General features: G+C 37.9%; 2 long non-coding RNA genes across 5 annotated transcripts in view; one reads left to right on the top strand and one right to left on the bottom strand.

Moving 5' to 3' along the window:
• Nucleotides 1–27,439, bottom strand: part of LOC131491831 (uncharacterized) — a 166,483-nt gene that overhangs the window by 138,148 nt on the left and 896 nt on the right. For both annotated transcript variants that reach the window (XR_009251670.1, XR_009251671.1), the window contains exons 2-4: nt 17,266–17,297; nt 7,186–7,993; nt 3,832–3,980 (exon numbers count right to left, since the gene is read on the bottom strand). This is a non-coding gene — a long non-coding RNA (uncharacterized LOC131491831). The remainder of the gene's footprint in view (nt 1–3,831; nt 3,981–7,185; nt 7,994–17,265; nt 17,298–27,439) is intronic.
• LOC131491833 (uncharacterized) lies at nt 125–27,439 on the top strand. Of its 3 annotated transcripts, none has more exons than XR_009251675.1 (4): nt 125–464; nt 13,720–13,851; nt 15,321–15,485; nt 26,646–27,439. It is a non-coding gene; the product is annotated as an uncharacterized LOC131491833 (long non-coding RNA). The 3 variants fall into 3 exon arrangements; XR_009251676.1 differs by lacking the exon at nt 26,646–27,439 and adding an exon at nt 23,537–23,749; XR_009251677.1 differs by lacking the exon at nt 26,646–27,439 and adding an exon at nt 18,763–21,747.

Raw genomic sequence — 27,439 nt, forward strand, 5'->3', positions numbered from 1 at the left:
GATTGACCAAGCACCTGAGTAAATTAAGTGATATAGTAAAACCTTGGATTGCAAGTAACTTGTTCTGTGAGTGTTCCACAAGACGAACAAACATGTCTAATAAATTTTAACTTGATAAATGAGTGATATCTTGCAATACGAGTAGTATGTGACGCCGACAGTCACATGATCACAACTGAGCCAATGGTTCTTCTCTCTCTCTCTCTCTCTCTCTCTCTCTCTCTCTCTCTCCCACTGAGGGATTGTGGGTGATTGTCAATGCAATGTCACATTTCCGTGAAATCCTCAAAAGGAGGCAAAAGCAAGTGTCATTGGATAGGTTCCTTGTTAAAGTTGCATGAAAAGAGAAAGATTCCATTGAGCCAATAGATGGCAGTGATTCCGTTAATGATAGTGAAAGTCGTCCTACGTAATAACCCTCTTCTCTCTTGTCTCCCTCACACCAGCCATGAAGGTTTTCAAAGGTAAGTGCAGGTTAATTTGCTTATTTTTCTTTACATTTTGTATTTTCTTTATTATTTTATATTACATTACAGTGATCATTTTTATATGAATATTTTTGGGTTGTGAAGGAATCACCTGAGTTTCCATCATTTCTTATGGGGAAATTCGCTATGATATACAAGTGCTTTGGATTGCAAGCATGTCCCCAGAACAAATTCTGCTCACAAACCAAAGTGTTACTGTACAGACAATCTAGGTATTTTAGAACAAACATGCCACCCTTGGTTTTAGGGGAAAAGACAGTTGTCTAAATTGTTCAGACCATTTTTCTTCTCTAAGTCTTTGTCATGAAGTCTACGGAAGACTGACTTTTGTGATTGCGAAGAGGTCAGAAACCAAGTATTATGAGGGAAAAGCAGGAAGAGCAACTGATTATTAAATGTTTACTACATGCTGGCCAATCTGTGAGGTCCTTTACAGATATTATTTCACTTCATCTTCATTACAATCCCGTGAAATACGTATTATTTAATAACATTATACAGCCTAAGCTTATGAGCAAATGTATCATCTGAACTGACTGATAACTGAAATTAAAATCTGTCTCACTCTGGGGCTTCATCTGAATTAGAGCCATTCTAGCTCCCCATGAAGGAAACTATGTTTCTCTTTTGCCTCTGCTTGAGGCTTTGGCATTTTTTTTTATTTTAATGTTTGATTTATTTTTGAGAGAGAGACAGAGACAGAATGCAAGCAGGGGAGGGGCAGAGAGGTGGGGAGACACAGACTTTGAAGCAGGCTCCAGGCTCTGAGCTGTCAGCCCAGAGCCCGACGTGGGGCTCGAACCCATGAACCATGAGATCTTGACCTGAGCCGAGGTTGGACGCTCAACCTACTGAGCCACTCAGGCGCCCTGAGGCTTTGGCATTTTGCCTTGCTATTAAATGTTGGACCATGTGCTCCAGCTGGTCTGTGGGTCAGTCCCTATGTGGCCCTTCATGAAAGAGCAGACAGTTACTGGAGGGTGACATGGGGGAGCGTTGTGAAAGAAAAGCTCCAAAAGGAGGAGACAAAGAAGCTTCGTGAGTAAAGCACCTATGGGACCCAGTTCTGAAGGGCAGCATTTCTTGGGTAAATGCCCAAGGAATTTTCTTACATTCTTTTACAGGAATTCTCTTACATTCTCTTACATTTTCTTACAGGAAGAAATTTTCTTACATTCTCTGGTCATTCCACTTAGATAAAAACTACCCTTCGGATGTAGCAATGAGCTGTTTTGTAAATTTATCCAATTAGGATTAATGTCTAAAAAGTTGTTTCCTGTCTCCACCCACTCCCTCAGGTGGTTGTTTTGGGGTTAGATACGTTCCAAATAGGCATATAATTTTTGTCATAAAAAGAAGTATTGACTCAGGAAAGTGTCTAATATGCTTCACCAGAATGCTCTAACCCTAGAAGAACTTCACAGCATATTAGCTTAGTTATTAGAAAGTATTTAGAAACACCAATTGGGATGATTTTAACAATAGCATTTTAAAAGTGGAGTAATAGTAATATCTGAAGAGCTGATATTTGTTGAGCCTTCACACAATGAAAAGCACAGTATTACACCTCTTACCCACATTATTTCTTTTGGCTTTTGCAATATCCCTATGAGACAAGCACTGTTAGGATTCTCATTTTCAAATAAGATTAAGTTTGTCATCAATATTTCCCATTGTCAAAATGCTCACCAAAGTGACAAAGGAGGGTAGAGTTGAGGCTAAAGCCATGGAACATTTTCACATATCCACCCCTTCCAGCCTCCCCACTTTTCCAGTGTTCTCCCAAATATCTTATTCCGTCACCCAAGGCAGTCCAAAAATCCATTCATTTGTCCTACTGCTTTGCTGAAATGGATTGCTGACTCAGTATATTTCATGAAATTATCCCCAAAAGAGCCAAAACAAAACAAAACAAACACAGAAAAACCTTAAAAGAGGCAAGTAAAGGCAATTAACTGAAAAGGACTTGGGAATGAACCATTACTCCAAGAAAAGGGTATATGCAATTTATGACATTGATTGTGAAACCTAATAATCCAATGGAGAATCCTAATGACCAGACTTGCCCCATAAGCAGTCTCTTTTAAGCAATTCAATAAAATTATTCCACTGGAGTTATACAAAAGACAAGTAAAAAAAGAGATTTTGTTGAGAAATGCAGGATCAGGAGAGTTAGGCCAATATGATGAGCCAATATGGTATGTGTCCTTTGGCCAACTCCCTCACCCCTTAGGGCCTGACCCAGCTGAGAGATTTCCTACCAGCATCAACCTTAGAGGTACACAACCTGGGGCAGTGAGGTTAGTACAGAAAGACATTTACAGGATGATAGTGACAAGCTAATTGTTGATGAAATCCAGCTCTAAACTATACCCAGTAATCTACATCATCCTTGGGTTTCCAATATAATATTTGTTCATCTAGCATCTAAGCACAGAAAAGCTGTATCTCAAAATCTCCTTAAAGGGAAAATATTTAGGAGGAAGTTCTATAGCAGGACCCTGTTTCTTTTCCACTGTTGTTGTTACTAATTGGCTATGTTTTATAATATACTTTCTTTGATGAAGACCGTATGAATCATAAAATGATATAAGGAATTTTGTACGATTTAACCTGAGCTATAAGAATCATAATAAATAATAATTATGATACATTTTAGCATCTGTAATGCAGTGGGTACAGCTGTTCTAGATGCTCTGCTCACTTCATACTTGCACTTGGCTAATCCATCACACGTGGTAAGTGCTTCAGCTCAGCAGTTCTTGGAAGCATGGAGTTGCAACAGTGGTGAAAGACTGTCTCTCTGATGCCAGAGTCAAAGTTAAACCTCAGAAATAACTGCTTCTTTCTCACCAATTCACCAGCAGCCAAATTTTTCCCTCTAAAACTTGTGAGAATGAAATACTTATAGCAGCATATAAATGAATGCAAACATTCAGTGTCTCCTTTATATATGGTTGCTGCAACCAAAGACATATACATAACTGTAGAGCTTGTGCAAAACTTTAGCACAGAAAAAAAATAAGGAAAAGAGAAGAAAAGGGAAGAGAAGAAGGAAAGGAGGGGATGGTAGCTTGGGCAAAAAAAAAAAAGAGATAAAAAGACTCTTTTCTCACCCAGTTCGTTTTATGTGTACTTGTGTGATAAATTTACCTACATTACTTACATTTTATCTGTATGGTAACTCTGGAGGTAATCTGAATCACCTTCATTTCTCAGAAGAAGAAATTGGTGCTCAAAATAGTGACATAGGCCACACCACTGAAAAGTGTCAATTCCCGGATTTGATCCTAGGTTGCTATGATTTTAAAAATACCCACTCTCTTTCATTGTATCTCATTACCTCTCTTCCCAAGGGAAGCCTCCTTTAATGCAGCTTTCCATTCTTTAGGTGCTGATAACATATCTGAAGCCAATAAGACAGAAGTCTTTTCCTTGATCGCTACATCTGAACAAGAATGAGGTTTATTCTTCTTCTCATCAAAAGAGAGACTGGATGTAGGAGAAAGAAGAGGCAGATGTTAATCCTGTGATTTGGCTTTGACCCAAACATAGCAGGTATTTCCTAATCCCCCTTCCTAGACAGACACCTTTATCACCATGGACAGTGTATGGAGTGGAGAAATACATCGAACATGATATACCTGTACTTGATAAATAGAATACAATAGCTCTACCTTTTCATTGAGTACAGATGTCTACTTGAAACCTAAGCACCACATCTTCCTACATTTTTCCTCCTCTTGAAGCAACTATCTATACAGAGTCAAGTCTCCAAGACAACCTTGGGAGTTCCTTGAAGGGCAGGCAGTCTAGGGGTTTAAAAGTACATGGGCTTTCATATCATATCTGGGTTCAAATCCTGGATCCATCATTGATGTGGCCTTGGAAGCACCAATTTATTTTACTTCTCTGATCTTTCTGTGGTTCCTCAGTCTCTTAAATGGGGATAATATCTTATGGAGTTGCTATTAAAATTAAACAAAATGATGTGCATAAAATTCCTAGCATGGTGCTTAAGACATAATAAGAGTCAGTACATTTTTCTTGAATTATTGCTCTGATCCAGCTCAATAAAACTCTACTTTGAGGTAGCTCTAAGGGAATCATTCTGATGGCTCCTATTTGCTACAGGGAAATTTGTCTGGAAGAAAAGAAGCTGTTCAAAGAAGCTGAGAACTTTCTCAAGAAACCTGAGCTATTGAAGTTGTCCCAAACTTGTTTCCTAAGTTCTAAGGCCAGGGAAAACAAAATTTCAGTATATTAAATATGTAATATTTAATCTAGTCTATAAATTCATGTTAGGTCTAATTTGTGATACTGTAGTATAGCACTGGATTATTGCATGTATATATAAAATATTGTTAAATGAATGTGCATGGTGATTTACGAAGATTTTAAAGAGCTTGGACCACAATTTTGAGGAATTTACATCATGATAGAACTTTATACTGTTGTATCTTCACTTTTATAACATATTGTTAAGTCTATACGGCTTATTTAACACCAAGATCTTGGTGAAGAATATAACCTCCAAGAATGACTTCAGACTTTAAACGAACTACTTTTTGACCTACACTGTGACAAAGAGGCTGTGTATTTTACTACATCCTCCATCAAAACCACAGCTACCCCCAGAACCCAACAATTACTGCTCCCCAAACCTATTCCACTTATTAAGGATTGACAGGTGAAAAAAAAATGATTGACTAATGTAATGAAGCTAAGTTATCTGTACATTTGCTGAGACAGTACAAGCTAGAGAGGTTATAGCAGTGACTCTGGGTGAGACCACCAGAAGGTTTAAATCCCACCCCACCACTAATTTAGCAGTGTGGAGCTGAATGAATTCAACTCTCTAAGCCTCCATTTCTACACCTACAAAATCTAAACAAATTCAAAATAGTGATGAGGACATTCAATTAGATTAGATATTTTGATCAGTGTTTCATCTAATATATAAGAAACGCTCCATACAATAGCTACCCAATGCCAGAATACAGACCATTCATTTTCACTTTGTAAATCTACCCATGTTTCCTTTCTCCCTTTTTAAAAATCTACATATTTTTCCTTTCACTCTTAGCCCTACAGTGTTACTTGGGTTTGTAAAACCCACTTAAATCTTCGGGGCGCCTGGGTGGCGCAGTCGGTTAAGCGTCCGACTTCAGCCAGGTCACGATCTCGCGGTCCGTGAGTTCGAGCCCCGCGTCAGGCTCTGGGCTGATGGCTCGGAGCCTGGAGCCTGTTTCCGATTCTGTGTCTCCCTCTCTCTCTGCCCCTCCCCCGTTCATGCTCTGTCTCTCTGTCCCAAAAATAAAATAAAAAAAAAAAAAAAAAAAAAAAAACGTTGAAAAAAGAAAACCCACTTAAATCTTTTGTGGAAGGAGATCAGGTATTAAGAAAAAAACATGCACAGGTAAATAAATAATATTGAAAATAGTATTTAAGTATAAAAATAATATTACAAATATAAAAATAATATTTTTTTCTATTTCTTTCATCAAAGAACAACTCTCTGAGTATTGAGTTTGTGAAATGTATGTGCAGTGGGGATCATCTGGCACTTTCTACCTTGAATACAGAGTGCTCTTCTCAGGAGAGGACCAGGAGGGTTGTGTGAGGACACTAACGAAATATACTCAGGCACCTTTGGCCTCCAAACCTCTTTTCCCAGACAAGATAAAAAATGTGGGCGCAACATTTCCACTCTAACTGACTCATTTGGCAGAAAAAGATGTCCGGATGCCAGGAGGAATCGGAAGGGGGAAAAAAAAACTGGCGGAGGAAAAAGGTGCCGGAAGGAGGGGGAGGTAGACGAACCGTGTCACACTTCATCAAGCTATAAAAACACCCATCTTGAGAATTAAAAAGGAGGATGCATTGACCTTCACAGATAAAAACAGGGCCCTGGAAATAGGCTGATTCTTAAAGTATACCTCACACCAAAAAGTGTTAACCATCAAAGTGTTTTTGTAACAAATCACTATGCTGCAATTCAGTTATCTACAGGATAATAACAAAGACTATGTGAACCGACATGGGAAAGCCACTGGTAAAACCTCCAAAACATTCATGTTCAAATATACTAACAAACCCAAAGCTGCGCTTTGATTAGACTGCTGTGAAAAATGATCACAGTACAGTTACACATATGTCCAGAATCATCATATTGTATATATTAATTGTGTGCAGTTTTTGTATACCTATATTTCAAGAAACCTTGAGGGGAAAAAAGAAAAATAATCAGAGTAATTGTTTGGTAATTTAATTATGTGAAATAGCTAGCATAGTTTGATCTTTTTCTAAGCATCTTATAATTCTAGCTAATTTGTTCCATAATAATTGATCCAGATGAATCGACCTTACAATTGAGGTAAGATGTAAATTGATCTGGACCAATTTTCTTACAGCTCCTGTCATTTATGTAGATGTCCAATTAAAATATTTAATCAACATAGTCCATGCACCTTAGGGTTTTCATCTTTTTAGGTCTGGCCATTCGGAAATGGAGTCTATGCCCAGAATACATAAACGTGACAAGGGACAGCATACTCTTCCAGCTATTTGAGTCTCAAATACACTGTCTGACACTTTTACAGGGAAGATGAGTAATGGAATGTTAAATGAGGTTTAAGTACCTAGAAAGTTTATGTCAAAGAAGAATAAAAAGGCAGGTTTATGGGGTATATCATACCTTTTAGGTAGTTGAAAAATGATTACTCACTACCAAGGAAGTACATGGCACACTGCCAACATTGCAGGGCAGGAAACAAATATGGTTTGTCCTCAGAGCCATCATATATGGTTCAGAGCCACCAAAATTCAGGCATACAAATAAAAACAAGTGCATGTCGTGAGCTTTATGATGAAAATATTAGTTATGAAAACATAAGGAAATTTTTCATAATCATTGCTGTTTCAACCTTCTTCTCTCTGTAAAGGGAGGGAGCTGTCTTTGGTCCTGTAGGTCTCTTCCAGCATTAATACTTTGAGATAATATGTTTATAAAAATATTTATTTCACTATTTTTTAGCAGAGACCTAGGAGAACTTTGTCTTTAATAAGTCAGGCTCTTATGCCAAAGAGCGCAAAGGCTTTTGAACAAATGCCTCAGTTCAGTAGGACAAAGATATTCTTGCTGATTAGCAACTGGAGAAACAGAATACCAAAAACTAAAGAAAAGAAAATGTGTTTTAATCAGATTTCTCTCACTTGATCCTGCATTCTTAGAATGGGTACAATTACACTAACATGCTTTTTTGGGGGTTATTATTTTGTTTAATTAATAAATATATTTGATTACAAAGTTTTTCAATCTGCCACCATCACACTCTAACTTACATGAAATAATCAAATGTGAAATCTCAGTCAACTAAAGAAAAGAACAAAAACTAAAACATTATGGCACATGTTAGTTACAGCTGCCCTAAGTATGATGAAATTTCACTTCTACTCTTACCTCTTTCTTGCTCTTTTGCCTCACATTTCTGTTATCTGCATGCCTGCAAGAGAGCAAAGATTAAATAAGATAAAATTAAATGACACATGTAAAGCCTTCAATAAATAATAGCTTTGTGACCATTGCCTATGATTATTATCATTACTTATGCATTTTATTTTTTCCGCCATTCTTCACTCTCAAAGGTGGCCTACTTTTGTAAAGCTTCCCAAAGTATATGTGTTGTGAGAGCACTTGAGAATATTTGGGGATGCATACAGACAATACATATATAATTTAATAATCAGATATTTACATTAAAGTATATTTGAAAATTATATAGCCAGCACATCAACCTGGTGATTTTTTTTTTTAATTTTTTTTTTCAACGTTTTTAAATTTATTTTTGGGACAGACAGAGACAGAGCATGAACGGGGGAGGGGCAGAGAGAGAGGGAGACACAGAATCGGAAGCAGGCTCCAGGCTCCGAGCCATCAGCCCAGAGCCTGACGCGGGGCTCGAACTCACGGACCGCGAGATCGTGACCTGGCTGAAGTCGGACGCTTAACCGACTGCGCCACCCAGGCGCCCCTCAACCTGGTGATTTTAAAGATACTATTTTTTAATGTTCATTTATTTATTTATTTATTTATTTATTTTGAGAGAGAGAACGTGTGTAAGAGCAGGGGAAGGGCAGAAAGAGGGATAGTGAGAACCCCAAGCCAACTCCACAGTCAGTGCAGAGCCCGACATGGAACTTGATCCCATGAACCATGAGATCATGACCTGAGCCAAAATCAAAGAGCCGGATGCTTAACCGACTGAGCCACCCAGGCGCCCTAAATGATATTATTATTAAATAAATTTAATTAAGCTGAAATAGTAGTATATTTACAGAGTCATAACAGCATAGGTGGTATGTGATATAGCAAAAATTATGAAGATGGTATGTGAACAGCTGAAGTTCGGGAAGCAATTAACTAAAGCACCAAATATTTGCTTTCACAGTCTAAGGAGTAGAGAAGTAGTGTCACATTTTGAAAGAGGCAAATGTTTTACCTCCTAAATTATAAGTTACTTAAGGGGAAATTCAGTCTCCACCTAGGTGAGTAGTAATATGTGCTCAACAACTGAATGCTGCATAGATTTGAAGATCATTGAAACTGTATGTATGTGTATGTGTGTGTGCATATAATGGCAAAGTGGCTATTGGACACAGTGGAGTTGGGGTACAACAGGGAGGGTGGGGTTTACTCTGAACTCACAATGACAGATGAGTTGGTCTTCATTTTATGTGTTGAAATCTATAAATACATTTCTATGCTATATTTCCAAAGAACATTTGTGCTCTTTCTGCTTTTTGAAGACAGAAATACTACGTGGCAATGAGAAAGAATGAAATATGGCCTTTTGTAGCAACGTGGATGGAACTGGAGAGTGTGATGCTAAGTGAAATAAGCCATACAGAGAAAGACAGATACCATATGGTTTCACTCTTATGTGGATCCTGAGAAACTTAACAGAAACCCATGGGGGAGGTGAAGGAAAAAAAAAAAAAAAGAGGTTAGAGTGGGAGAGAGCCAAAGCATAAGAGACTGTTAAAAACTGAGAACAAACTGGGGCGCCTGGGTGGCTCAGTCGGTTGAGCATCCGACTTCGGTCCAGGACATGATCTCACAGCTTGTGAGTTCAAGCCCCATGTCGGGCTCTGTGCTGACAGCTCAGAGCCTGAAGCCTGCTTTGGATTCTGTGTCTCCCTCTGTCTCTGCCCCTAACCCACTCGCATCTTGTCTCTGTCTCTCTCAAAAATAAATAAACATTAAAAAAATTAAAAAAAAAAAAACAATTGAGAACAAACTGTGGGTTGATGGGGGGTGGGAGGGAGGGGAGGGTGGGTGATGGGTATTGAGGAGGGCACCTTTTGGGATGAGCACTGGGTATTGTATGGAAACCAATTTGACAATAAATTTCATATATTAAAAAAAAATTAAAAAATAAAGACAGAAATAAAGATTTAGATTACTGAGCTCTGTCAATAGTAAAATTTCCCACTGACTATTATAATTATTCATTTATAAGTTCTAAAAGGCAGGAAATGTCTGGCTCACTATTGTATTTCTAGAGCCCAAGACAGTGCCTGACACGTTATAGGTTTTCACTAAATATTTGTTGAATGAATGAATTTATAAATGAATGCTTTAGTCTCCAGAAGCAGAAGAAGGAGTTTGGGGGAGGAAATAAGAAAGAGAACTTTTGAGACCCAAAGTCAAGCCATTTATTTCATAGCCTCTTCTGCGTACCAAGCCCAGCAATGAGACAGCCAAGCGGTGATCTCACCTGCAGAACCTGCTGGGCCAGTCCAGTGAGCAAGTGAGGTGAGTCCTTACCACTCATGTGTCAAACACAGTCAACCTGGCTAATAGATTCTCAGAAGTACACTGTGATTGCTCTCTCTATCCAAATTGGCCCTGGTGCACTGCATCTAATTATCCACCATGGAATTTGGCCAGTACAATGAGATTATGGTATATTGAGAAATTTGAACTTTAACCACACATAAATAAAAGCACAGGGATCAGGGCCACTCCTTATTACTTCTGTGTGATTCTCAAAACAAAAAAAAAAATTTTTTTTCGAACACAAAAAAAGTTGCTTAGGAGTCTGTGAGTTTTCAACTAGAGGGAAATACAAGTCACATTGATTCAACTTTCAATGTAAACTCTCTTTCAAATGCTTTTAAAATAATTTAAATTTATTGGATAATAATATCTGGAATCTAAATAAAACTCAGTACCCTGTGTTAATCTTCAAAAAAAAAACTCGTTAGATGCAGAGAAAGATACAAAATAAGTAAAATACAGTCCCCGGTGCTGACTTTTTCAGTCAGATTTCAACTGAAGTAGTTCAAAGCCCTAAGAAAATGTTCTCCTTTATCTCTCAGCAATAGATGCAGGAAGGTTAATTCTTTCCAATTTACAGTAGAAGGTCACCATGCACATTATCACATGTCCATACAGTCTTAATTTTCCTTTTTAAGCAAATTTTCCCGGCAAAGAAAAATGGTCTCAGGGTTATATGCTATGTGGTATTCTCAAGCTTTCTGGGTACAGCTGGGCAAAGTCCTCTCCATAAGCAAACCAGAGGCTGATCAGAGTTTTCTTCACTTTAAAAAATGGCTTACAGTAGGATCCCAACAGCTAGACAATTTCCACAGCGCATTACACTTTTGCCCACAAGTCTTCACGATCATGCCTACTGAAGAGGGTCAGGTACACGTGTAACATTTATTCTCCTCACCATCTCAGAACTGACCTGTTGCCTTTAATCTTCTCTCATTTCCTTTCCTCCAAATATATCCCTTTTTTCTTGCACTGAAGGACACCACTTTGCAACATGCCTTCTTATCTCTGTCTTATGTCTTATACCATCAACGTCTCTGGTACATCTGTTATCTGTTTTCATGGGAATTTCTGCCTTGACAGAGAGCTGTTTAATGGGAGAGAGGGAGTGGTATAAAACCACAGGAGCGACTAGAAAAGTCACAGAGAGCAAAGCTGATTTTAGTGGCAGTGAGAAATGATAGATAGAATGCTGGGTGGAAATCAGAAAACCTAGGTTTTGGTTCTGGCACCAATGATTACTTTGTGGCCTTGGAATTCAGGGAACTTCTTGAGAATTTCAGTTTCCTCATCTACGCAATTGGCATGCTCATTTGGAACACCTGGGTGGCTCATTCGGTTAAGCATCTGACTCTTGATCTCAGCTCAGGTCTTGATCTCAGGCTCATGAGTTCAAGCTCCACGTTGGACCCCATGCTGGGTGTAGAGCCTACTTGTGTGTGTATATATATATATATATATATATATATATATATACACACACACACACACACACATACATATAATAATTAGCCTGCTCTTCACGGCCCTGTCTACCTAACAGAATTGACAATAAAATTTAAGCAGACTGCAGGAGCTTTATGTTGCATTAATTTACAAACTGTATGTCTCTGTAGCACATGAGATGTGGTGGTTGAGGATGTTAGACACCCAGATGCAAAGGAGGCACTCATGCACACCAACTGTCCCCAGCCTCATGTCTACTCTTGCTTGGACTGGACTAACTTAGGAAAATTTTGCAGTTCATTCCTCAGGGTACAAGAAATTCATACATATGAACAATCCTACCACCTTTAGATCTAGTCCAGAGAGTTAGCTTCATAAAGCTTCTCCCAAGCTTGCTTTATGGACCTGGTGCTGACCATGATCTCCTTTCAACCTGTAAGTACTGTCCACACCCCCAGCTGCAGTCTGGCTCTTGTGAGCATCTGGACTAGACAAGAACTGAGTAGGGCGATGGCTCTGGTATTAGACTGGCTTCGGTTCAGACACTGGCTCTATAATGAAGTAGCTTTGACACTTTAAACTTGTTATTTAATTTCTCTGAGACTCCATTTCCTAACTTGTATGGAGAAGACACTAATAGCTACATTGTAAAGAGATGTAACAAATAAAAACCAATAAAGCTTTATTAGAGCCCAAGAGCTAAAAGTAATAGACATCACAAATATGGATAATTAGAATTGTCCAGATATTTAAGTTGTAGTCTTTTAAAAATAAAAGATTTTTGGGGCACCTGGGTGGCTCAGTCAGTTGAGCATCTGACTTCAGCTCAGGTCATGATCTCACTGTTCATGAGTTGGAGCCCCACAACAGGATCTGTGCTAACAGCTCAGAGCCTGGAGCCTGCTTCAGATTCTGTGTCTCCCTCTCTCTCTCAAAAGGTGGTTGAGGGCCCCCACTCACACTCTGTCTCTCTCTCTCTCTCTCAAAAATAAATAAACATTAACAAAAAAAATCTTTTAATAAAAGATTTTAAAGATTGCGATTAAAATAAGACACATTTGTGCCTTCTTTGAGCTCAGAGCTCTTGAATAGATTATCAAATCTGCACTGGTACAGTAATTAAGCCTAACAAGTACTTAATTACTTTTTAATAATTAAATAAGTAAATAATTGAATGAATGAGTTGAGTGAGTGAGTGAGTGAGTGAATGAATAAATGAATGAATGAATTCTACTGAAGTTGTTTGGAGAAATGTTCAATTTCACATCTCTCCTCTAGGTGGCGAACTGAAACATCCTACGGTGTATTGCGTTTCCTGTGTCTTCCACAATTGACATGAAAACTGTACTAAAAAAATCTATGATTTAATGTCTGTCATGATATAGAAGTAAGAAACCATTAGTGTATTTTTTCCCAAAGTTATCTCTTGATTGTTACATCTTTATGCTTCTTGTCAAGAAAAAATTGTTTATAGAAAGTCATTAAGAAATATGATTGTGTAAGTACTCTAAAGAAACTGAATTGTGCAAGAGACTTTTCAAAGCACTTCTGCAGGCTTGCTGTGAGTTCTTTCCATTTCGTGGTGTACTCTTAGGAAAACACTGTTTTGTCCAAAGTTTTTTATTTTCCTAGGGTGTTCATTCTCCTCTAAATATGGGGAAGAATAAAAATAATTCTCCTAACAATGACTTTTTTTAAACTAAGCGTCAAATATGTATTTTTTTCTTCTAGATTCACTGTGACAGTGACAGATAAAATTAAATAAGAGCTGAATGCATTATCCTGTAAATTGAGTAGAGAAGAACAATCACATGAGATAAATTAGTCCAAATACATTGCTTTAATTTTCCTTCAAGTCAGGATATGAGTTCCCTGAATGATTTAAATAATGTCCCCCAATCCCACTTCCCTTTGTGATGACATAGTCTATATTTTCTTATACAGGAAATATGACTCGAAAATATCTTAGAGTGTCATGAAAGCTGAAGGACAAAGCTAAAATCCACCTAAGAGCACACCAAACAGGATCAACAAGAATTGAAGATGCCTGTCCTGTTTCAAAAGCAAGGGGAGGAGGTGAGTAAAAAGAACAATGACATGTTATAGCCCAAGAGCTAAAATTAAATGCATGTAAACAATTCTTGTTGGAACTAGAAGCCAATGTAGATTAGCCAAACCAGGTAAAGAGTTCTTTCTTGCCAAAACATGCCAGGAGAAGAGTCACCTAGCATTGAGACATGGCTACTGACAGAAATGAGGTTAATACTGGCCGATCACAGGGGATTCTGAACTTGCATGGCAGCTCTTAAAAGGTGGTATATACCTAAAGCCCATATTTCTTTTTTATCCTATCCAAAAAGCTGAAAGCCACTTCGTTCAGATACCGGAATCTGAGTGAGAATTGTAGCTTATGTGTAAATATTTCTCCAACACACATTTCTTAAGCAACAACTCTGAGCCAGGCCCTTGAATAATACAGAGATGAATAAGGCATGGTCCCTCCCCTCAGACATGTACACACATAATTATATGAGATTAATCAAGGGAGAGGGAGAGAAAAAAAAGGGGCTAAGGCCAAACTGGTATGTTGACGTCAGAGTATGGAAGGTCCCATTCCACAGTTAGGTTAGTGGCAACTTGTCTGACCAGAATCCAAACATAGCAGTAGTTTTTGCTGAATTTCTAGTTAAACCCATCCTTCTGGGACTTTGATGCAGCTAAAGCTATGGAAACAGACCTGGAAATAGGGAGATATAAGCACCTAAAAAAACCTTTCCAAAGGCATCACAGGCTTGTTTCATAAGATCATTCCCAAAGGTATGCAAGAAGCCAGAGGAGTTACAGAAGAAAACACCATCCATTTAATCAGCATATTATTCCTAACTTTGTCATGAGCATGCAACCCTAAACCTTTCTAAGTAAACTAAGTATAATCATTAATAGAGGAGTATAAATAAATCATAGAATATCGCATATAGTAATTTTAAGAGAATGATGTGGCTCTAGAATAGAAACGTCTCCATGTGTACAAAAATGAAAGAAAACAGCCAGGAGGAGACAATTTGGGCTATAAACTTGCCTTGCGACTTGATATAATTTAGTCTTTTTCTGAAGGTTAAGTAAAAGCAGAAAATGACGCAAATATCTTAATAAAGTATGAAATATGATGTATTCTTTACTTATCACTATTATGTTATGCCTCCAGAATCATGATGATTTAAAATGAATTTTGTATTTAAAATGTTTTTGAAAAAAAAAAATTAAAAAAAATAAAAAATAAAATAAAATGTTTTTGGTGTTTGGATTGTTATTTTACCTACAAAAAACACATTTTGTCTTGAAATGCAGTGTGTGAAGATTTTTAATACCGTCCCTAAATATTACTAGGTTGTTTTCGGCCCTTTCTCTATAGCCACTTTTGCAAGCTAACACATATTTAAAGTCTTTAGTCCAAATAGCCCATGCACACTTCAATTTCAATTCAAAGAGAGAAAAGTACATTTTGACCTAACTTGTATGTTAATTTGATCCTATCCCCATATCAGCCCAAGGCAGATCTGTTATCATTTGTCTTTCTTCTTCATTACAAGAAAAGAAAAAGAAAAGGAGAAAAGTTGGAAAGCGGCTCAGTAAAAGAAAGAAAGGACTGACCACCCTTTCCGATAGCAGGAACTGAAAGTTGTCTGTTACCTGTAACCCTTCGGTTTATGGTAAGAAAATAACCCAGGCCCTGTGGCTTCTGCTTTACTGTGATTGTTCCATCTTTTCCCTTAGTGAAAAATTCTCTTTGAGTAAATTCTCTTCAATGACTCAAGCCCTCTAGATATGGTAATAGTTTCCTCCCTAGGGAAATTTTTGAATACAAAAGCCAGAGTCTTCCTTCTTTGAGCCAAACTCCCCTCTAGAAATGAGGCAGAACATCACAGAAAGAAAGCTCCTGTGGCCTGCTGAGGATGCGGGGCACAGCCCCACAGCTCCAATCAGCCAGTGGCCTTTCACAAGAAGACAAACACACAGAGAAGCACCGCCACGTTGGTGCCAGCGTTACACAAGCACAGCAGGTGCATCCACGCCCTTCTGGTGCCACAGCCTGAGCTGGACACACCCAGCCTCTCCCACTCACGGGGCCACCCGGGCTTGTCTGAATTCAAATCAGGAGAAGCTCATTGCCATGGGGATATAGGTGAGATCTAGGTTTGATGCAATCAACATATGCATGATTGCCCAACAAGGAAAATAAAGAAGTAAAGCAAACATAGGCACCCATATCTATACAATTCTTTTAAAAAGGACTTGAAGTACAAAAGCTAAAAGCAAGAGAGAATGGTATTAGCTCAGTAAGTATGAACTAGCACCAACACTCTCTAAAACAATTTTCTAATCCCAGCAGAACAATCTTCAATGATGAACCAGCAAAACACAGTTTCCACTGCCTTCAATAGCACTTTTTGGTTTACTGTAAATACATTAGTTAGACTAAACGACCAGCCAAAAAACCTACAAGAAATTAAAATAATAGTGTTGTAATGATGATAATAATAATTACAGTTACCATTTACTAAACACTTATTAGGTGCCAGTTTGCTATATTTTAGCTACATAGCTTAATCTTTGTAACAGTCTTATGAAGTAGATTTTATTATCCCTATACAGATAATGAAACTCTATCATATCTAAAATAAATATCTTTTCCCAAAATACCCAGCTAAAGTGAAAGTGCCATAATCAAACTCCAGTTGAATTTTTTTCACCATACCAGGGGTCAGCAGACTATGACCCTTGTGTCATATCCGTCTTGCTGCTTGCTTTGGTAAATAAAGTTGCATGGAATTCAGATATTCTCTTCCATTTATGTATCATCTGTGGCTGTTTTGGTGTTGTAACAGCAGAGTTAAGTAGTTGTGACAGAGACCATATGGCTCACAAAAGCTAAACAATTTACTATCAGGCCCTTTAGAGAAAAACTTGGCCAACCTCTGCTCTTCGGTGTGCCATTAAGAATTTTTAAAATGTTGAGGCGCCTCGGTGGCTCAGTCGGTTAAGCGTCCAACTTCAGCTCAGGTCATGATCTCACTGTTCGTGAGTTCAAGCCCCACAGTGGGCTCTGTGCTGACAGCTCAGAGCCTGAAGCCTGCTTCAGATCTGTGTCTCCCTCTCTCTCTGCCCCTCCCCTGCTCGCATTCTGTCTATCTCTCTGTCTCAAAAATAAATAAACATCAAAAAATTTTTTTTGAAAAAGAATTTTTAAAATGTTGACAATAAAAAATATTTCCTGAGAATTATGAAATTCTAAGAAGCAGGTGTTCACTGCAATTAATTATTAATTTCTTTGTGAACAGCTACCCCAAGACATTCCGCGTCTACGTACAGCTTTCTTCCACTCCCTAAAAACTCAGTTAGGGAAAGAGTATTGGAAAACAAGAATCTAAATTTCACTGACTAATTCATTCATGTCCTCCCAGTCCTGCCTCCAGCTTCTCCTCAGCTCACCTTCTCACAGGACATCCCATCCAACTACGTACCTAAAAGAAAAGGAGAGAGAAGAACACAATGAAAAAGTGTTGTTATAGCTTCATGGAACTTCTATTTCATTTTCAGACCCTGCTCACATGCCACAGGGGACATTTGAAGGAAACATGACGAATATCAGGGTTTACTTGGTTTAGGTTTGTCAGATTGATATAAGCCTGAGCGGATGAATAATATAATTTTAACATGGAAGACACATCAGATAGTAACTAATTGAGATGATTCAGTTTATCAACTAAAAACAAACAGCAACAAAAGCAACAAAAAACAAGAACCCAGCAAAGCTGAGTGACTGATTTCTCGAAGGTTAAAGAGGTAGCAACAGAGAAGAGGCTTCTTATCCATTCTAGCATACATTCAACAGGATCCAGTTTAAGGTCACAACTGTAGCTTATTCACCTGGTTCCATATATACATTAAGTTCATGTCCTTTATCAAGGCCACACCTTTAATGGAAAGGTGAATCAAGCCGATTCAGGTTCAAATCCTGTTTTGGTCACTTACTACTTATATAAACTTAGGAAAGTCAGTAAACCAGTTTAAGCCTCAGTTTTATAGAAGTAAAATACGGTTCATTGTTGCTGAGTGTAAAGAAGAGAAAATGGGACAGCCAGTGCCTGACAAAGTATCGAGCACATTGTAGGCACTTTCTCAATACATGGCAAATGCTAGTATTGTTCTCAAACGACAAGTAAAACTGCATCGTCTCAGTCTTTTATTGGACCAAGGTCAGTAGGTATTAACTGGACAAAAAAGCACCCCACGGTCAGTAGGTATTAGTTGGACAAAAAAGCACCTCACGGCTCAGGTATCGATGATAACCTGCTGGCCATATACTATAGAGGTATTTTCACTCTGAGGGAAATTCAGAATTTTCACCTGAGAAAGCTAAATGTTAATTTTCTAATCAAGTCTTGTACCAGTTGCACATAATTGTTATTATATGTTATGATTTATGGACAGCCCTGTTTTTAATTATGAGGTTTTTATTGGAGAGACAGGTTTCGGGGTGAGTCTGCCATCTGACTTGCCAGCACTTGTTGAAAGTTTTCATAGTGTGACTCATTTATGTGTGTGTGTGTGTGTGTGTGTGTGTGTGTGTGTGTGTTTAGGAGTGTTATTATTAAATGTTGCTGGCATATAGTAAGAAATTTGTGATTCAGATTTGTCCATATATACCTCCCCACCACCTACTCTATCCCTTCACATGCCCCACCCCTCTCCCATTTATCAAGGCTAGTTTCGGATTATTTTCAAGGTTTCATACAGATAACCTTACCTGGAATGGGCCTTGCCTAATTCTCTTTAGCTATTTGTGCATGTGAAATAGAAGCAAAGACTGCTCAAAAGTGAAAATCTTTTCAGGTAGTGTGGTGGATGGAAAATCTGGAGAGAATCAGTAAGACAGTGTAAAGCATGAATGTTATTTCTTTATGCTCTATGTTTTTAATTCTGTAGGTACCTGCAGGAAAAACCATCTTCACATCAAAGTCAGTGAGAGGTACTGATAGATCAGTGCTATAAATTGCCTCCAAAGGAAAAGACAGAGAACATGAGTATACAAAGCCTATAAAAGAATCAAGACATTGCCACAAGTAGAAATGGAATGTATAGCACTGAATCAACTCCATGGGGATTCAATAACACCAACAGCCGAACCTTCGTTAGGTAACTCCTACATATGCACTAGGTAGCCTACATATGGAGCTTGGCACAGAGCATCGTGGAAAGATATAAATGATAACATTTCGCAGGTGCAGGACTTTTATTTTGTGTTGCTACTGATTTTAAGTTTCCAACTCCTCTGTTAATTAAAAGTATGAAAGGGGTGCCTGAGTAGCTAAGTGGGTTAAGCATGTGACTCTTGGTTTCAGCTCAAGTCATGATCTCACAGTTCATGGGTTCGAGCCCCGCGTCAGGCTCTGCAATTATAGTGCAGAGCCTGCTGAGGATCCTCTCTCTCCCTTTCTCCCTCTGTTCCTCCCCTACTCGCTCTCTATCCCTCTCTCTCTCTCTCTCTCTCCTCTCTCTCTCTCTCTCAAAATAAATAAATAAACATTTAAAATGTTTTGAAGTGTGAAAGAGTAGGAGGAATGAAGGGAAAGAGAGAAGGAAGGGAAGAAAGAATAGGAAAATGAGAGAAAGAAAAAGTGTCTCCAATGTTAGATATCACAGTTCATCAGAACTGCAAACACTTGGGGTCCATGCACAGCAGTGATAACTTGGTTCCACTTCCACTGAATCACTTCTGGAAATGAGTCCTGAAGACTCGTGTTATATACTGCTGAATAACAGATTAACCCACTCCCCAAAAATGAGTAGCTTAAAACGCCTGTGGTCAGGGCTCTGGAGATGACTTAACTGGGCCTTCTGCTTCACAATCTCCCACAAGACTGCAGGCAAGGTGTCCATGAAGGCTGGATCTCATCCAAAGGCTCACTTATGGAAGGATCTGCTTCCCAACTAACACATGGGATTGTTGGCACGATTCGTTTCCTTGAGGGATGTTGAACTGAGGGCTTCAGTTCCCTGCTGTCCTCGGGTCTTCTCTCCTAGGGCAGGAGAGCCTCCCTCCTATGGCAGCTCACTTCATCAAAATCAGTGAGAGAGAGAGAGAGACAGAGAGACAGAGAGAGACAGAGACTTCTAGCAAGACAGAAGTCACAATCTTTTGCAAACTAAGCAAGGAAGTGACACCCCTCTAAGTTGCCATATTATATTAGTTAGAGAGCAATTTCACAAGTGGAAGGGATTACACAAGACACGAATGCTAGAAGGGAAGATAATCAGGGGCTATCTTAGAGGCTGCCTGCCACAGCTTGGCAATCTACTCCCCTTTCCTTTGTTTACGAATTTTTTTCTGTCTCATCTCTATTCAGATTACCACAAAACTCCAAAACAGTCAGGTCTAAAAGGATAAAAGTTTATTTTGATTCTAAATTTGCATTCCTTGGAAGAGTTGGTAGTACAGAAGCAGTAGGTTGATGAGGAGAAAGCACGAGTACCAGGCCCAGTTCCGGAAATATACTGGCTATAAGATTTTATCCATGAATCTGATTTTCTGACTTGTTCATCTTTGAAATGGGCACAATTACGTTTTCTCTGCTCATCTCGCATAATGATTACGAGGACCAAGAAATATCCTGTGTGTGAGTGTTTCCAAAACACAGTAACGTAGGGCAAGAGGTACTTCCCATGACTATAGGTGGTATATGGACTGGAGGTGGAACTTTTTTAAGGTATTTGTTTTTAGAGTGCATTAGAAAAATATAACTTGCACAGCGAATCCATGATTTTATAGCTAAAGTTGTTTAAATGGGACTTCAATAAAGTTGGAAAAAAGGCAAGTCAATTTGAAGAAAACTATTAAGAAAATAATGATAGATGGTCTAAGAATGGGGCAAACATTATGAAGGTGATATACAAATAACTGCATAAAATGTAAACTGCTCCACAAATGCATCCAATCTTGTGCATTGACTCATGCTCCATGATTCTGGTTTAAGAAGGAAACTAGATACATTCTTTACTGCCAGCAGAGTAAGCCTAAATACAATGGTGAAAGAGATGACCACATGAAAATCCAATCCCAAGTGCTTTGCCTACAAAGAATCCTTCCCATGTTATTAATAAAACACTTATATCATTTTTTCCCCTGATGCATTTTCTTTCCTAGCAATGTATTAATAATAATTCGAGTTTATTAGGAGCTTACTGTATGCTAACATCTATATATATACATTGTATACATATAATGTGTATATATATAATGTGTATATATATAATTCCAATTAATACTTCTCCTATGAGGAAGGTTGTGTTATAGCTTATATTTAAGGAAACTGAAGCCTAAAGAGGTTAAATAACTTGGCCAAAATCACTCAGCTGGAAAGTTAACAGAGCTAGAATTTAAACTCAGTTTTACCTAACTCCAAAGCCCATGTTAATGTTACTCCGCCAGTAAAGTTTAAAAGGACTGAACTTCTCACTATGCCCATACTTCACCCTTTTCTACTTCTTACACTTTTACATTTGTGCATTGCAATATTTTTTTCTGGAGCATGGGAAAATACGTCCACACCAGAGCATTCAAAACAAGGTCAGAGAATGAGTCACCGTGTGCCAAACACCCAGACACTAAACACACACTAAACAGAATAAGAGAACCAACCACCTACTGGCCCAAACTCTCACCCCACTCATTCCCAGGGGCAGAGGAGCAAACAAAAAGATAAGGAAGGGCTCCTTCCCAGGCAGAGATGTGTCATTCACCACTTCCGGTATGACCTCCCAGCCAAGGACAATGCTATACACAAAGAAGAAGCGCATGGACTCTAAACGCCCAGTGAGCTGTTTAACTGCACAGTCTGTCCTCAAAAGAAGACGATACCTCACTTTTGCTTTTTTCCAAATGACATGTAAGTTTTGGCTGAAACCATGTATTCCAGGTGATGAGGGTAACTGAAATGTTTAATTCTCTTTCAAGAAGAGCTTTGAGCTTTATATCTTTAGATCTAGAAAAATAGACTTAAAAAATCTATTTTGAGAAAACTGATTGCTAGGATTATAGCTCACCAAGCAGTAAGTATGATTCAATAGAATTGAAGAGAGTGAAATGGTCCCATATAGGAAATATTACTTTCTATACTCAGACTATCTACTATCCATGTTGTAACAAAAAGCAACTTTTTGCTCATTTGAATCATGGAATATTAACATTACAATGCATTTATATTGATTATGTTTTTCCTAACTCTTTAATTTGTTTTGAAACTTTCATTTCAACACTGCCTAGGTTTGTAACCACATTAAATACAACGTGAGACTAGGGTGTCAACACTAAAATCCTAAAGCTGCCATCATAATGATACTAAATTTTGGCTTATGATAATCTTTCTAAACTTTCATTTCAACTATGCCTTGGTTTATAACCATATCTAGCTTTTCAGCATTGAATTATGAGTATGCATTTAGTATGGGAATGGCAAAATTAAAAACCTAAATGTAATGTGCCTTATTTTGGTACCAAAGCCTAGTTCTTGAAACTTTTATTTTAACTCTGCAAAGGTTTCTCTGAGATGAACAATCACTTTGCAATCAGTTTATGATTGTTAAGGAAATGGTTTTATCATTGACTCATTCATATAACAAAAATTATTTTAGAAGTCTCATTGTAATGTGGGTATTGATTTCTTATAAGCCAAACCTTGTATGTTTGATGATGTAGTATAAAAACATGAAGCACTCTTTTAAGCGATATGTCTATAATGTGATTAACTTTACAACAGAAATGGCCACCCATGCTACAATGTAAGAGCCATGAAGACAGGTGTCTTTTACTGTTTTGTCACTGATGTATCTTGAGGGTCTAGAAGAATGCCTGGCACATAACAGGTGTTCAATAAATATTTGCTGAGTGGCTAGCAGATGAATGGAATAATCACCACAACAGGAATGATAGTTATAGTGCATTAAAATACATCAATTAAGTTCAAATCCACAAGTTTACAATAATTCAAAAATCATCAGTCACCTTTGGAAGATGCTGAAGCTCAAATCATTGTTTTTAAAACTTATAAGTAAATTTGAAAATAAAGTACTCAGCCTGTCTTTCGTATATGTACCTGAGGGCAAACAGGTAGATAACAATGAAAGCTTTCTCTTTACAGAAATTTTTCAGCTAGTAAATGAAAAAGGGATGGTAGAATTAGAATGCCACCATTTTGCAAGCCCTAAGGAAATAATATATTATAGAAATAATTATCAATGGCTGCTATAATCATAGACAAAGAATCAGATTATATGCCTTTGGGTAGAAGTTTATAATACTTATAAAGTGTTTTTGCCAAAATATCAAACCCGAATCACATCCAGACTCTAGAGCTAAATAATAAATTACAAAAAAACACAGGTGACAGAGAAAAATGTTAAATGCCACCATGAAGAAGCATTCTGCAAAGTTCAGACTACAGAAAACTACAGAGCTAGCAATCCAATTCCTGCAACAAATAAATTGAAAAGAATAAAAGGAATAAAGAAGAGAATCTACAGATTAAAAGAGACACAAGTTGGGGTGCCCGACTGGCTCAGTCAGTAAGTTAGAGCATGAGACTTTTGATCTCTGGGTTGTGAGTTTGACCCCATGTTGGGTGTAGAGATTATTTAAAAATAAAATCTTGGGGTTCCTGGGTGGCTCAGGCAGTTAAGCATCCAACCCTTAATTTCACCTCAGGTCATGATGTCACTACTCAAGAGATCATGAGATCAAGCCCTGCATCAGGGTCTGCACTGACAGCACAGAGCCTGCTTGGGATTCTCTCTCTCTCTCTCTCTCTCTCTCTCTCTCTCTCTCTCTCTCTGCCCTTCCCACCCCCTCTCAAAATAAATAAATAAACATTTTAAAAAATAAAATAATTAAGAAATAAATAAAAAATAAACAGAGATAAAAGAGACTGGTATCAATATCAACAAATTTCAATGTGTTGATATTATTTTCATCCTTATTCAAATAAATAAATTATTAACAAAAATGATATGTGTAAAAACTGGGAAAGATTCCATTATGGACTGAATTGTGTCTCTCCAAAATTCACATGTTAAATCTTTAACCCCCACTATCTCAGACTGTGACTATACTGGAAGATAGGGCATTTAAAGAAGTGATTAAGTTAAAATGAGACTTTTGGGGTAGGTTCTAATCCAATCTGACTGGTGTCTTTATAAGAAGAGGGAATTTGGATACACAAGAGATTACCAGGAGCTTACATGCACACAGGATGACTATGTGAAAAGGCAGCAGGGATGTGACCACCTGCAAGGCAAGGAGACAGGCCTCAGGAGAAACCAAAACTGTGAGAAAATAAATTTCTATTGTTTAAGCCAACTAGTCTGTGGTACTTTTCTATGGCAGCCTTGGAAAATTAATACAGATGCTAAAATATCCACTGTTCAATAAAAGTTAAGAAATATATATGGGAATATAGAAAGAGATACCCTATGAATCCTGAAACATACATCTCAACTGATGAAATGGAGAGAATCAAGCCTCCTGATGGGAGGTGGGTCATATATAGTTTGAAAAAGTCCCCAAAAGATTTTGAATTCCCTTCTCTCTCCACTTAGAAACCATGGATCCAACCATATGCAAAGTTATGTCATTATCTCTCTTGGTCATTCAACCAATTCTATTCACACCTTCATAGTGAGTTCATATACAGTTTCACCAACTAGAATATAAACATTATCACTAGACATTTGCATTATTTATTATATTGAAACTGATTCTATTTATTCATTCCCTTCTATTTACCTCCGAAATTCTATGTCAGTTTACCATTTACTTCCTCTCTTTTCTCACTTATAAACTATCCACCCTATTAAATGGCATAGCTGTGACAATTCTAAGTTTCAGCTGCCCACTATGTTCCCATCCACTTCATCTCTTAAATGTGTTTAAAGCATTAACAATAAGTTGTGTTTCATCCTAGAGACAGCTGGGTTTCAGGGAGAGGTAAAATGTTTCATTATCTCACCCTATTGTCCAAGACAAATGTGCTATTGTATTACGTGTGAAATGTCATCTTTGAAGTCTATTAAGGGTGTGCTGTGAGGTGAACCATCTGGAAAACACAATGTAGACTGGAAAATAATTATAATCCAGTTAATTGCATTTTTCCCCAGTTAAGCCTACCATGACAGCTGCTAAAAACACTATGTAGTGTTATGGATAGAGGCACTGAAGCCACACAGGTCAGACCCTACCTCCAAAAATGCTTAGCTAGTATGCAAGTTACTTTCTCTGAATCTTTGGTCTTGTCTGTAAAATTGAGAAACTAATGCATTTTGCATAGGAGTGTTACAAGAGTTAAATGAAATAATGCTTGTAAAGCACTTGGAACAGGGTAGACATTGAGGTGTGATCTCTCTTCTTTTAAATATAGAGGATATTTAATGTTCTTTACATAGAGAATATTAGATAATCCAGTAGTATTTGGAAACCAGATCGAGCAGTTCATTGTAAAGATGTTTCGTAAAGAAGCTCATTGAGTTTCCATGTGGCTTTCTTTGAATTTCAGGAGAGAAAAAGGGTTTGAAAGATAATGTGTGAAGCTTTCTCAGCAATTCTCAGTCTGGAGTGGGTTAGGACCACCCACACACGCTTACTAGGAAAGCGCTGTCCGTGGTGCTAGCAATCGTATGTAACGCTGGCAACATTTCCCCCGCCCAAATTCTTTTCCTGTCAACTTACGTGGTGAATCTCTCACATTAGCTGCCTCGCTGAAGATTCTTACTCATTCCGCTAACTGGCTTTTTCCCTATCTTGCCACTCTTTATCTATGTCCCCTACAACTAAAAACAATTTTCTCCAATCTCTTTATCAACTCCAAATAATTTTTATTTTTCAGACACTTTGGCCATGCTTACCACTTAAGAAGGTGGCTCAAAAATTGGTTCATGCTATCTTTTTCTACCTTTTTTGTTGAGTTTCAGAGAAACCCAAAGCTCAAAGCTAGAACACAAGAAACAATTAATGATGCATTCTCTAAAGGCTCTTCATCTGGCAACGCCTCTAAGAAATCTCCTGCATCTCCATCTTGAGTCAAGTTCCCCCCTTCTAACTCCCAAAATATCCTATAGGTACATCCACAGTAAATTTATCACATTAAATTGAAACTCTCTATTAGTTTTGAGTGCCACCAGGGAGACTTTCTTAAAATCTAGCACCCATATCTTACTCAGTTGTGGACTCCTAGAATATAGGACATCCTGGAGCTAAATTTTGTTGAACTAATTTAATTACTGGACCCATTAGAAGAAATATCTGAACAACACTCCTTTAAAAGCAACCTGCCTTGTTACCTTTCGCTGTGCACTAAATTTCAGGGTAGCCAGGCTATTCTGATGAAGATACTATGATGAAGATATTCTGATAAAGACATTTGCTACCGCATCCACCTATATGAGTCTGATGACTCAGCCCCTCAGAGTGACTACCAAAAAACTCTGACTTCCCACTGTCCATATTTCCTCTTCCCTCTCCCATTCTACCTACATATCTGCAATCCCCAGTACACTGTGGGTGGGGACTGGCCCCAAAGACTGGAGAAAAAAAAAGCTCATCTATTCTTTTCATCCAGAAATAGACTTCTATTCCTCTGGCCAGACCAAGGAATGGAGCCACCATCAACAAATAAAAGGAATTTTCTTTTTCAGGTAAGTGTGGAGGTTCAAATAAGAGGAAAAGATAGGAAAATTAAGAAACTGAAAACTAAGAAATGGAGGTTGGATAAGAGAGAGAAAAAATAGTTATTAATGCTGCCTTCCTTCCCTTCCCTATCCAGGTGGATTTCGACTCTGTCTCAATCAGTAGATCTCCATCCCTAACCACCACTTCCATGGGCTCCCCTAACTTTAAAGAGCTCTTCTTTAGTCTACAATGGACTGGGGGGAAGGGAGTCCAAGCTAAGGCATGCTAGAAGAAACATGTGAAACAAACTCATTTGTGAGTAAGCAAGCAATTGCCTTCCCTTAAAAACTGCCTTCCTCTGCACTATGAACCAATAAATGATCTTGTAAATGAGAACTGTTCCATGTTAAGAGAAACTCAGTGTAATGTGGTTCCTCACCAAAACTTTCAGACAACAGATACATAACTTGTGGTTCTCTTCCTATTTCAATCAAACATCAGCTGTAATTTCTTAAATCTTCAGAGCAATGCATATGTTAATTCAAACTCACCTAGGAAGATTGGGAAGAAAAGAAAAGCAACTGGCCTTTAAATCTTCAGAAGAGGATTTAATGACAGGTTCAGCCTGTTTAATGACAGGCCCAGCACCACACCCCTGTTTTATTATGTTTCATTATTACTGCATAAATTTCCTTTATTACTCAGGATAAATAAAAATCAAATACTTGCGAAGTGGGTTTAAATAGGTAAGCGTGCAAACAAAAATAATACTGTTCAAATATCATGAAACTGGAATTTCAGATTCTTAAAATATATATTTATATTTTTTAAATGTCTCACGTGCACCAGTTTGCCATTGTCAATCTCAAACTAGGTTTGTTTTTTGGAGCTGTGTGTGTATCTATTATTCAAAGATGAAAAGAATAAAAATCACATTCAAAACAGGAT

The sequence above is a fragment of the Neofelis nebulosa genome, chromosome 12, assembly GCF_028018385.1.
Source record: "Neofelis nebulosa isolate mNeoNeb1 chromosome 12, mNeoNeb1.pri, whole genome shotgun sequence".
NCBI lineage: Eukaryota > Metazoa > Chordata > Mammalia > Carnivora > Felidae > Neofelis > Neofelis nebulosa.